Source organism: Podarcis raffonei, chromosome 9 (assembly GCF_027172205.1).
Source record: "Podarcis raffonei isolate rPodRaf1 chromosome 9, rPodRaf1.pri, whole genome shotgun sequence".
Taxonomy (NCBI): Eukaryota; Metazoa; Chordata; class Lepidosauria; order Squamata; family Lacertidae; genus Podarcis; species Podarcis raffonei.
The window spans coordinates 77,531,478-77,543,664 of NC_070610.1; positions in this window are offsets into that span (position 1 = coordinate 77,531,478).

A 12,187-nucleotide genomic window follows, 5' to 3' on the forward strand; every position below is an offset into this window, starting at 1 on the left:
AAGGAGCAAGGCACATTCCAGAAGAACTCCCAGGGGGAGGGACAGAACTTTCAGGAGACAAACCCAGCACAGATAAAGCTAGCAAATCTCCCGTTCCTTTACTGTGCTATAGACAGAGACCTGAAAGAAAGTGTGGCTATGAATTTCAGATGAGAATGCTTCCTCTCTTCCAACGAAGGAGAAAGGAACAGGGGAATGGGAAATAGGATGGAAGGCTACGAATGTGGGCCCAGGAATTTATGTTGCCTTACAAACCAGTTAAAAGTCTTACATGTTTATCTCACCAACTGAAATCAGCAGGTGAAAGGGCTTAGTGGAGACCAGAACCTATCCTTTCCTTTTAAAGGTCTCCGCTGAAATGAAGCAAGCAAGAGTGAATTGTAATTCTGCCCATTACCCTTTTATATTTTCCTAGAAGACTGGAACTTACACAGATAGGTCAGCATTGCTGCCGCTATAATGGAGCCCATCAGAAGCACTGTGCCAACATACAGGGAATATGAAGATTCGAAGAACCTTTTCACTTTTTCCTGCAAAGGTGTTGGTTCTCCTTGATGGACAGGAAGAGAGAAAATTCTGCTTTAGCCATGAACAGACAACATCCCAGTGCCACCCCAGTCAAGAAATTTCCCATAATCTCTGGCAACCCATCTAGATCAACATATGGCAGTCAGCTTCCTAAACCCATGGTGGGGGGTTGCTCCACTGTGAAAAGCCAGGGCCCAGACCCTTGGAAGGTAAAGTGGATGAAGGAATCTGGCATGGAAGTATTGCTTCTTGAAGATACTTTTCTGCCCATGTTCCCAGTCTGGAGGCCTCAGGAGCATGAAGAGACATCACCCGGGACTAGAAGGACCCGGGCCTGGTCTAACCCAGCAAGCTTTTGCTATGTTCTCATAGAATAATAGACGAAGGCAGAAGGGACTACGAGGGTCATCTAGTCCAACCCCCTGCAATGCATGAATCTTTCCCGAATGTGGGTCTCAAACCCATGACCCTGAGATTAAGTGCCCCACTCTAACCACGAAGCTGAATGTTCTTGTAGCAAAAGGTAGAGCTGAGAAGAGACTTCATGTCAAGACCTTTGATCCTCAACTAGCAGAGTGTCTGTTACCCCTGGAACAAGGACACAGTATACTCATGGGAAGATTGGGGTTGTGGAGTTCCGTCTGGCTGCCCTCCATCAAGTAAGTGGAAGGGGCTGCCGCAGTGGATGGTTTGTAGTGAGGACAAGGGCCAATCAAGGACAGCTTTCAGTTCAAGCTGGGACTGTTCACTGCCAGCAGCAGATGGTGGACACAATCTCAAGTTCATTGCTCCTCAGTTGGACTTGGTGAATCCCCTGGACATATAGAAAATGCTTGTCCTCACTCTGGTCCACCCCATCATAACTTTCCTTTACTGTTCCTTCCTCCTCCATGTGCTAATGAGCATACAGACCTGGTGCTTTTCTTGCTCGTTTTGCTGTTCTTTTTTTAGCTTTCACTAGCTTCATACCTATATAAAGACAGCATGAGTATAGTAACATGATGTGATATATGATATGATCAAGATAGAAATAAACATTGAGCAACAGCCTGAAATATCTCAGCTCTGTCAAGTGTCTACAGTACAATGTACTGGAGGGAACATATCAAGTCAGCAGATCTCTGTGTTCCTGTGAAGAGAAAATAGTAACCAAAGGGATTTACCTGGTAGCTTTTTAGGAGCCATTGAACTGGTTTCTTTTTTTATTCGCAACCTGTGAGAGTATAAAGTAGACAGTGAAGTCAATGCCTTATTTAAAAGCAGAGTCACAATGGGAAATTCATAGGCAGTGTTGCCATGGGGACCCTCTCCCAGTTAATGTAATTGGTAGAGTGAATTACTGTAACAATGCACTTACCTGCATTTCTTATCCCTCTGATCTACCTCTCTACAACCCCACTCCTGAATATCATAATCATCATCAACAACAACATAATTTTATTTGTATGCCACCTTTCCACAGTTAAAAGCAATGCTCAAGGCAGCTTACAACATGACAAGATTTGCATAATTACAGAAGTCCTAAACAATACATAAACCACATCAAAAAAATACACAACCAAATGGAAAACAATTTCCACATAAATCAAAATCTAAAACTAAGAATACAGCATTAATGTCACAGTTTAAAATGACATAGGTAAAAAATAACAGCATTTTTAAAAAACCAACAAAAAACCCAAAAACGGAGCCCTCTCTGACCACCACCAGCAGCAGCAGCAGTCCTTTATGGAGCCTGTTAGGCCCCGCCCTAGGCCAGGTGGTGAGTGACAGGACTGGGGCCCTCAGGCGCTCAGCAGGAGAGTCTATCATGTCTATAGAATGCTGCAGGTATCTGTTAAAGTGTACAGTGGACGCTTGGGTTGCGAAAGTGATCTGTGCGGGATGCACCTTTGCAACCCGCAGCATTTGCAACCCGCTTCTACACATGCGCGGGTTGCAATTTGGCACTTCTGTGCATGCACAAAGCGCAATTTAGTGCTTTTGTGCATGTGCAACCGCCGAAACCCGGAAGTAACCCATTCCAGTACTTCCGGGATTCGGTGGTCTGTAACCCAAAAAAACGCAACCTGAAGCGGCTGTAACCCGAGGTATGACTGTAGTGTGGTTCTCATTAACACAATACATTCTTTAGTCTTTAAGCTGCCAAAATAAAATGTATTGTTTTTAGTGTACAAAGACTAATAAGGAAACTCTGAAGATGTTTTTATACTGCTAATTCCTTCATACATTAATTTTTTTAAGCAGTTAAGCAATCACTGGTGTGTGTGTGTGTGTGAGAGAGAGAGAGAGAGAGAGAGAGAGAGAGAGAGAGAGAGAAAGAGAGAGAGAGAGGAGACAGAGTGAGTACAGTCATATCTTGGTTGTCAAACTTAATCCCTTCTGGGATAATAATAATAATAATAATAATAATAATAATAATAATAATAATTTATTATATATACCCCGCCCATCTGGCTGGGTTTCCCCAGCCACTCTGGGTGGCTTCCATCAAAATATTAAAATACAATGGTCTGTTAACATTAAAAGCTTCCCTAAACAGGGTTGCCTTCAGATGTCTTCTAAAAATCTGGTAGTTGTTTTTCTCTTTGACATCTGGTGGGAGGGTATTCCACAGGGCAGGTGCCACTACCAAGAAGGCCCTCTGCCTGGTTCCCTGTAACTTGGCTTCTCGCAGCAAGTGAACCGCTAGAAGGCCCTCGGCGCTGGACCTCAGTGTCCGGCAGAACGATGGAGGTGGAGACGCTTCTTCAGGTATACTGGACCGAGGCAGTTTCAGGCTTTAAAGGTCAGCACCAACACTTTGAATTGTGCTTGGAAACGTACTGGGAGCCAATGGAGATCTTTCAAGACCGTTGTTATGTGGTCTCGGCAGCCGCTCCCCAGTCACCAGTCTAGCTACCGCATTCTGGATTAGTTGAAGTTTCCGGGTCACCTTCAAGGGTAGCCTCACATAGAGCGCATTGCAGTAGTCTACGCAGGAGATAACCAGAGCATGCACCACTCTGGCGAGACAGTCTGCGGGCAGGTAGGGTCTCAGCCTATGTACCAGATGGAGCTGCTAGACAGCTGCCCTGAACACAGAATTGACCTGTGCCTCGATGGACAGCTGTGATCTCTCTGAACAGGGTGACTGGGCAGTAAAATAGCAAATGCATTTCAGTGTAAGCACGTTCAGGGGTGGGGAGTGCTTTTTCACATAGTGCAGTTAAACTTGATCCCCCTCCCACAAGAAGAAGGGGTGACTGTCAAGCTTAGATGGTTTTGAAAATTATGTTCTGGCCCTCACTGGATGAAGAATTGGAACTTGAGGTATGGCTACTGCCAAAATCATTCAAGCTGAGATCAGTGCAGTACAAAGGTGAAAGAAAGTTCCAAGACTCAGCAGATGTGACACATGGCTAACAAGCTAAGATCTTGATCCAACAAGCAACCCCCTGCCTTATACGAAAGCAGAGTAGGCACAAATTTAGCACTGCAAACAGGCAAGCAAACAGGAACTCGTTCTGGAGGGCTGGACCTGATCTGTCTGGCATCTCCATGACGTTGGTGAGAGTGGCAGCTTTGAACCAGACTGAATGCCCAACTCCTGCTGAGCGGATGGGCTAAGGGCAAGCTCTAGCAGCACCAGAGGGGGGGGGTCAGGATGGGAGGCGAAACTGGCACAGGAGGTGTGGGTGGAGGGGGCGCAACATGTCTAGGTGACATATGAGAGGATAGAGAGGAGCACTGGTACTCTCCCCAGGATCTAACTCCCTCCCAGGGTGATGCATCTCTCTTGAGGACCAGACAAGTTCTGCTGGTGGGCTTCTCATTGAGGCGTCTGAACGGCCACTGTGAAGACTGAATTTTGGACAAGTTTGTTTGGCCTTGCAGGAATCTTCTACAGTGGTGCCCCACAAGACGAATGCCTCGCAAGACGGAAAACCCGCTAGACGAAAGGGTTTTCCATTTTGGAGGTGCTTCGCAAAATGAATTTCCTATGGGCTTGCTTTGCAAGACGAAAATGTCTTGCGAGTTCCTGCGGGGTTTTTTTCCTCCCCCCCCCCTTTTCCCCAAGCCGCTAAGCCGCTTATCAGCTGATCCGCTAAGCCGCTAAACAGCTGATCCGCTAAGCCGCTAAGCTGCTTAACAGCTGATCGCTAAGCCGCTTATCAGCTGATCAGCTAAGCCGCTTAACAGCTGATCCGCTAAGCCCGCTAAGCCGTTAATAGCGCTAATCCGCTAAGCCGCTAATGGGCTTGCTTCGCAAGACGAAAAAACCGCAAGACGAAGAGACTCACGGAACGGATTCTTTTCGTCTTGCGAGGCACCACTGTAATGTTCTTATGACAGAGATTTTTCATGTGCCTGGTAGGTCCAGCCTGTGCAAAATATTTTCCTACCTTGAACCCATTGGAAGTTAGAGAAAGACTATTTTGCTTGAATCTGGGGGATGTTAACCTGTGATATCACAGGAATTGTTTCGTGCCCTGTACAAAATACAGGAAATAACTGTTGGTGCACATTTTCAATTTATTTCAACAGATGGAACTGTTCTTCATTTTATTGTATCCAGTGTTATCTGACTGCTTTTCTGTAGGGATGGTTGATTCCTACATCTTAAGGCATGGCACCCATAAACTTCGGATCAGGTGACTTCTTACAAACATATTTTGTTTCCAAAAAGCAAGGATAGTCATGCCAGCAACTTAGCAGTGGACACACCTTGCTAATTAAAATACAGTCTTCACCCGTTTCGGCATCTGGCTGGCCAGTGGATCTATCCCAATATCTGAAAAGAAGAGGCAACACTAATTAGTACAGGAAGGATACTTATTTCATCTCTACCTTCCAGCATTATATAAATGTTAAAACACACACACACCCTCTTTTATATTTGCGATGGTTTGTTCAAAGGTTGGTTTCTTTTCTCAAATCATTCCCAAGAGTAGGATCAGAACCACTGTAATACATTGTCCACAAGGTCACACTCCTGTCTTGCTCAGCTGACTCAGTCCTGTTGCCAGGCCTGAACCCAGATTGGAACAACAATTACTATTTCAATTGTTGTTGTTTTTATATTTGTACCCCACCCATCTGACTGGGTTGCCCCAGCCACTCTGAGCAGCTTCCAACATATATGAAAACATAATAATCTAGATGATTTGTGTTCTCCCAAGAATGTGTGCAGCTGTCCCACCACAACCCTCCCCAGCACCTTCCCTCAAAAGGGGTATTTGTGACTGGTCAATAGTTCTTCCTGTCTTTAATTACACAACCTGAATTTGCCAATATGTGACGGAATCCCACCCCATAATAGCAACTGTTTAGAAGAGCCCTAACTCAGCATGTTTGAAATGGATTAAGGAATGGATAGTATTAAAAAACCCCACACTAGATAGTTGGATCTGGAAGGATATGGTTGCCACGCATATCTGTGATATGAAAAAGTGAAGGTCCGTAAACGGCTTTTTTCCCCAGCCAGAACTTAACCAAACTCAGTTTCGGCACCTCTTAGGTGGGTGCCATTTCCGTTCTAAGAGAACAAGGGAGGTGATCAGGGTGAGTTCCAGCACCTCTTTTTCTAGAAAAATACCACTATGCATAAATACTTCTTAAATCACTCTGTGATGAATTTATTTGGATTATGGACCAGGTATAATTATCTACTTGAAAGGAAAACACCACTGTGGTTATCCCCCATAGAGGGTTGATCTCAAAAAGAAATATGAAGGAGAACTGGGGGGCTTACAAAGATATATTGTTATGATGAAAGCAGCTATAAGCTTAAAAAAAGAAAAGAAAAGAAAGACCTGGTAGTGGGTTGGTTTCAGTATCATCAAGTAAATGAACTATTTAAGAAGGATGTGTTTTATGGAACAAGGATCTGGTACTGAATGGGGTTGCTTGACAGTAATGAAAGTAATTCTAAAATATTATTAGAATGGGACACTAAAGATGAATTGGTTAAGGCAACAATGAGACAGTGGGCCAAAGACCTAGGTCATAATATTGATATGGCTACTTGGGATAAGTTATGGAATTTACGGCTTGTTATACATTAAGAGAAAACTATCTTAAAATCATGTACAGGTGGCATTTAATGCTAAATAAACTTGCCAAGATGTATAAAAATGTGTCAAGTAAATGCTGGAGATTTAAGCAGGTAGATGAGTCTTTCTTTCATTTGCGGTGGTCATGTAAAAAATCTAAAGATTTTTGGAAAATGATATTAATGAAATGAAGAAAATGTTTAAATGGGCTATTCCCCAAAGACCAGAAGCTTATAATATATATATTATAATCAAATCAAATTGCAGATAGGTTTCAAGATAAAAGCAGCGGAAGGAAAATGACCAAAAGGTTGTAAAAGAGAATTTTTCATAATAGATGAAAATATAATGCAGTAGAAAAGGTCTGAACAAAAATGCTGTTGTGGTGAGGGTGGGAAGTCAGCTTAAGAAACAATGTATTTGATTTAAAGGTTATTGTGAAAATATGTGATATAAACCCTAACTAGAGCTATTTTTCTAGAAAAAGTGTTTGCTGGCTCTTACCATGTTCTTTTAGAATGGCAATGGCGACCACCTGAGAGTGCCAGAAATGATTTCCTGTAAGTTCCCCCTGAAAAGAGCCCTGGTGAGTTAAATAGACAAACACAAAAAGAGGCTGCCAGTCTGCCCTCATGTAGGAAGTGAAGCCAAACATGCTATTTGGAAACAGTCCTGCAGTTGCTGAGAGGCTCCCTCAGGCCACACCGTAACCATCCGTGTTTGTATCTGGCCTTGTTTCCTGAGGGGTGTGTATACTGGTGTCAGAAGCAGGGACACATGATCTGAACCACCGAGGTGTGCCAAGGTCTTGACCTCATATGCCCATCTAATGTTCGTATACACCTTGTCAAGAGTATTTTCTCCTTTTGTTGCACACTCAATATGCTGATGGAATTTTGGGAGTACTGCCCTCACATCTGTGTGATTGAAGTCCCCCGCAATAATGTGCACAGCCTCTGGGTATCTGCTCAATTTAGCATTGATGTTTTCATGCATACTACTCATCGCCCTGCATGCATTTGCAGTTGGTGCTATGCACACCGCTGTTAACACCACTGTTGTAAATTCCCGGGGAAGATAGAAAGGTCTGCATTTAATTGTCACTTTCCATTTATAACTTCATTTTTGTTTCTCAGAAACTCAGCTTTATCATTTAGTTGCTTCATTTCTCCGTACATTTGTATAGTGGGTTCTTCTATTTCATCAGATGTTCCTTCTAGTCTCGACATAGTTTCATCTAGATCCCCTATGTCATTTCTTATTCCACTTTTCCATTTCAATAATCTCTGGTTTACTTTCATTCCTCATTTCATTGACTGCTCCTTTTAATCTTTTCCATTTTTAATCTATTTCCCCCCCCTTCAAAGTTTCTATTTTTCTATTGAGAGACTTTGTTTACTCTGCTATCATCTGCTTAAGAGCAGTCACAGAAAAAGGAGTTTCCAACTAAACATCAAGAAGAACTTTCTTACAGTAAGAGCTGTTGGACAGTGGAAAGGCCTCACTCAAGAGGTGGTAGACTCTCCTTCCTTGGAGGTTTTTAAGCAGGGGTTGGGTGGCCATCTGTCATGGGTGCTTTAGCTGAGATTCCTGCATTGCAGGGGCTTGGACCAGAAGACCCTCAGGGATCCTTCCAAGTCTAAGATTCTATGATCATATGGTGTTCTCAAAGTGACCTGCAGAGATTCATTGATACTTGAGACACTGAGACTTAAGAATTCAGCTTCTGGGTCCCATGTATCCAGGTCTAACAATGTCTGTGCCCCCGATCAAACATTGCCAAATACCAAGTATTAGTGTGTGTCCTTTTGGAGTGTTTCTGATGTGACTGGGCAGTAAGAACACTACCAGCCCACTCCTCATTGACAGAACAGTTAAAAATGTTTGCAATGGAAGAAGAAGAAGAGTTTGGATTTGATATCCCGCTTTATCACTACCCTAAGGAGTCTCAAAGCGGCTAGCATTTCCCTTCCACCCCCACAACAAACACTCTGTGAGGTGAGTGATCAGGGCTGAGAGACTTCAGAGAAGTGTGACTGGCCCAAGGTCACCCAGCAGCTGCATGTGGAAGAGCGGGGAAGCGAACCCGGTTCACCAGATTATGAGACTACCACTCTTAACCACTACACCACACTGGCTCTCAATGGAAGCCTGTATCTTGTGAAAAACAAAACCAGTGCTGGATTCTAGATTCAAAGAATACCAGGAGCTCTTGTTTTTGTTTTTTTTTAAAAAGGAAAAGGAATGCAGTGCAGGAGATAAGGAAATTTTGTTCACAAACTCACGTTACTTTAGCTTCCACACCATTAACCCATTCGACACCACGAGGTTTCTTTGGGTTCTTCTTGAGGCCAATCCAGAAATTGTGTTTCTTATTCCTAACTTCTGTATCTATATAGAGCTTCAACAGAACAGAACAAATCAGACTCAAAGTCTTTACTGGGCATGTAGGGCTATAAACGAAATTGTCATGTTTAGGAATGTTAGAGAATTCTGCTGGAAACAGAGGCAGAAATTGCTACTGTTTACTTATTTGTCCCGTGTATAGCTTGGAAATTTATTAGCTAGTTATTTTCTAAAATAAAAAAAAAAAATCCATTGTTCACCATCTAAGTCTCAAAGCAGCTTACAACAATAAAAACATACAAAATAAAAAAATTAAGCATAACTCTCAAGAATGTAAAATCTCAAAAATGTAACCAAAAAACCTTATACAGTGGTACCTCAGGATGCGAACGGGATCCGTTCCGGAGCCCCATTCGCATTCCTGAATAGAATGTAAGCCGTGACTGCACGGGTCGCGTTTTGCTGCTTCCGCGCATGTGCGCAACATCATTTTGAGCATCTGCACATGCACGAGCAGTGAAACCCGGATGTAACGCGCTCCGTTACTTCCGGGTTGCCGCGGAGCACAACCTGAAAGCGCTCAACCTGAAGCACATTCAACCCAAGGTATGACTGTAAAAGATCTGAAAAATATCTGTGATTCAATCCAAATATGATAGGTAATTGCTGCTGATGATGATGATGATTTCAATCTGGAAACAAAATATATTTGATTACATTTCCCCCAATTGAATTACATTTCATCTGAACTGAAATAAATGGAGTGGAATAATGTAATGAGGACATAATTTGCGTAATTATATAATAGTTTAAATTACTCAAGCCCATCAATAAGTGGTGCAATGTTTTGTTGTCAGACTTTGCGTGGATTGGTAGCAATGCTTCTGAATGCCAGCTGCTGGAGAATGTGGGAGGGGAAGAGTGCTTTAGTGCTTGGATCCCACTCATGGGTTTCCCACAGGCATCTCTTTGGCCACTATGACAGCAGGATACTGGACTAGATGGGCCATTGGCCTGATCCAGCAGGCTCCTCTTATGTTCTTATGGGTTGTAGATATGCCATTCTGCATATCTATGTTCCATTTGTGAGTCCTAGAGCGTGAAACAGGCACCACCAAAAGTGGAGAGAAGTGAAATTGTCTTGCATCCCTGGCTGCAGGTGACCTTTGTAGGCACCGAAAAGGGTGCAGCTGATCAATGGGACACAGTACAGTAGTGGGCAGCCTGAGGAAGCTCCATCAGACCTTGATTCCTGCCCATAAACCCTAGAGTGAGAGGCCAGGGTGAGGCCAGCAGGCTCAGGGGACCTTCTTTGTTGGGAGAGATGTTGGAGTCACCTGTGAGTTTGCTTGAGTCCTGGGATGGTGGGTTTACTCCTGAGAGAGTCATTAGACTAAGAAGTGTTCACTGTAGATAAAGGGATTAGCAAAATTCCAGTTCTGATATCAGTATATTTTTATTAGTGTTGTATGATCAATGGTTTGATTTTATACTTTTGTAATATTTGTGTTTTTAATCTGCTCTGCCCTGTTTAGAGATATTTCTATATATTAAGCAGTATAGAAATGGTTTAAAGGTAAAATAAAAAATGAAACCATTAGCCTGTGCAAGATTATTCCTAATTTGTATGTGTCCAGCTCACCTGTTCTTCCCGGGTTGTAATGGAAGCCAGATGGGTATTAACCTCCTGACATCTATTCACAGCAGCTGGCCATGATACTTTGTCATCGGAAAACAAGTAGATGTTCCATTTAAAGACACGCCATCCTGAATTAAGTTTCTGCCGAATATCATCTTTGATCCAAGCCAGAAAAAGAGCAAAACAGAAGGAGATTTAGTGTGTAGTAGGTCTGTGCAGATTTTTCTTGTGCTTTTCTTCTAAAAATTAATAAATTACAAACTCAAAATGAATTACATGCATCTATTTCATTACAATCTCTCATAATGTATTTAAAGTAGCAGCTTATAAGTACATGAGAAGAGCTCTGTGGGATCAGGTCAAAATGGGCCCATGTAGGCACTGTGGTCTAAACCACTGAGCCTCTTGGGCTTGCCAATTAGAAGGTCGGCGGTTCGAATCCCCACAACAGGGTGAGCTCCCATTACTCGGTCCCAGCTCCTGCCAAACCTAGCAGTTCGAAAGCATGCCAAAAAGTGCAAGTAGATAAATAGGTACCACTCCAGCGGGAAGGTAAACAGCTTTTCCGTGCTCTGCTCTTGTTTCACCAGAAGTGGCTTAGTCATGCTGGCCACATGACCCAGAAAAACTGTCTGCGGACAAACACCAGCTCCCTCGACCTGTAAAGCGAGATGAGCGCTGCAACCCCAGAGTCGTTCACGACTGGACATAACTGTCAGGGGTCCTTTACCTTTTTTAGTTCAGCAACCTGCTTTCACAGCAGCCAACCAGATACCTCCATGGGAAGCCCACGTGCAGGATCTAAGCACAACAGGACTCTCCTCAGTTGTGATTCTTAGCAACCGGGCCTCGGAGGCATCCGTACCTCGAGAATGTGGCCCTGGTTTCACTATGGAATGGCATGGTGAACTGGGCAGCTGCCATTATGACACCCATGCCGCCTCTCCAGTGTTGTGGAGCTGACTGGTTCCTTGGTATTCTGGTGAGCTTTGTGCTATGAAGCGAGCCAGATGAAGACTAGAGCACAGGTGGCTCAAGACTACTTCTTCTTCTTCTTCTTCTTCTTTCTTCTTCTTCTTCTTCTTCTTCTTCATTTGTACCCCACTCATTTGGCTGGGTTGCCCCAGCTACTCTGGGCGGCTTCCAGCATATATAAAAGCATAGTCAATCAATCAATCAATTTCCTTTATTCGACCGATAGTCAGAAATAAAACATTACACAATAATTATAAACTATAACATCATAGGGGTACATAAATAAGGTAGGGCCACAGTACTAGATCTTCCCGATAACATTTAGCAGGCTAATTGGTCTAAAATTGGCCGGGTCTGTGCGCGGCCCTTTCTTGTGAATAAACACAATCAGTGCAGAGTTCCAGCTTGGAGGAAATTGTGCTGTTTTGTTTATATAAGTAAAAAGAGCTGCTAGGGGTGGACACCACCAGTCCTTATTGGCTTTAATAACATCTATGGAAATAAGATCGTCTCCGGGTGCCTTGCCTGCCTCAAATTGGCCTATAAGTGTTTCCACATCAGAGCAGGTAACAGGATCCCACTCAGGCAAGGGGGGCAAATCTAACCTTCCTCCGCTGGCAGCGTGAGCTGCATATAAATCGGAGAAGAAGCTTTCTCAGGTGTC